Genomic DNA, 1247 nt, shown 5'->3' with positions numbered 1-1247 from the left:
CCCCCCTCCCCCGGTGCTCGGCCCCTTGCCTCCGCCTCCCCATCCGTCTTTTGTACACTCTTACACATGCTTCCCTCCCCCCCTCCCACATATTGAGCCTGCCCCCCTCCTCCGCTCGCCGTTGGAGGTGTGCGGGCTCCTTCTCAAGTCCAATATATACACAGTAAATGTCCAATCTGCTGCCTTCCCCCCCTGAGCGAGTCGGGGAGAGGGGGGCCTGTGCGCGCGCGCGTCCTGGCAAGTGGACCCAGTCGGCGACAATCATGCGCCGCATCTGGTAGCCTGGGCGGGGGGGGCGCGTGTGATCGGCGAAAGGGCGTGTGCGATCCGGCGCGCATCCAAGAGGAGGCGAGGACAGGGGGACATGGGGTGGCAGTCTAGGCGCCTGAGCGTGAATCTGTCTCGGAGCATTGTCCGATATCCCGGCCCCCCCCCCCCCCCGCCACTGGGTGTATTTGTTGCGGCATGCGTCCAGGCACGAGCATGCGAGGGGCAAGTGCATGCCTGCGCAAATGGGACTGCGGCCGCGCCGAAGGCGGATGTGTGTGCATTTGCAGGCGAGCCGGACACACGGCCGAGCCTCGCGCGAATCCCCGACCCGAGGAGAGGGTGTGCTTCGGGGGGCGCGGGGCAGGGCTCCAGGGAAACCCCGGGCCGAGGCCGAGAAACTGGCCGCCGGCCACATGTCCAGGAAGAATCACATGCTTCACATTGTCATTCGATGCGAAATACTATTCCCACATAGAGAACTTGCCCGCTAGGGTGGTGGACCACGATACGCACTTCATCTCGACCCTGCCCTCGCCGGCCAGCCAACAAGCCATATGTTGCGTGGGGCCCGGGAGCGGGGCAGTAATGGGCCGGCCTGCAGTATGTGTCTTCTCGGAGGCAGGAGGTTTTTTTTCCCCATCGAGGAGGCATGCATACCGAGGTCTGCCTGTCCGGTGGCTCTCTCGTGTTGGGGGCGCAGGCGGGCGCTTGCCGATCACATCGTGCCGGGGACTGTTCTTTGCCCGCTTCCAGGAGAGAGCGAGAGAGAGTGCAGGTCTCTGGTGTGGCCCGCTAGTGGCATGGAGGGCGGAGATGGTGGTGCTGGGGGCGGGCGTGCAAGCACTCTGCCCGTCCTCTGGGCGCAGATGACGGCAGGGGGCGCCAAGGCCGCACGCCCGCGAGGGCAGATTGTCTCGATCATTCGGTGGTCGAGCGGCACGGGAGGGAAACGTGGGCCACCGAGGCGGCGCCGGGGG

The sequence above is a fragment of the Fonticula alba genome, assembly GCF_000388065.1.
Source record: "Fonticula alba strain ATCC 38817 unplaced genomic scaffold supercont2.2, whole genome shotgun sequence".
NCBI lineage: Eukaryota > Rotosphaerida > Fonticulaceae > Fonticula > Fonticula alba.
Note: the sequence above shows the minus strand (reverse complement) of the source record.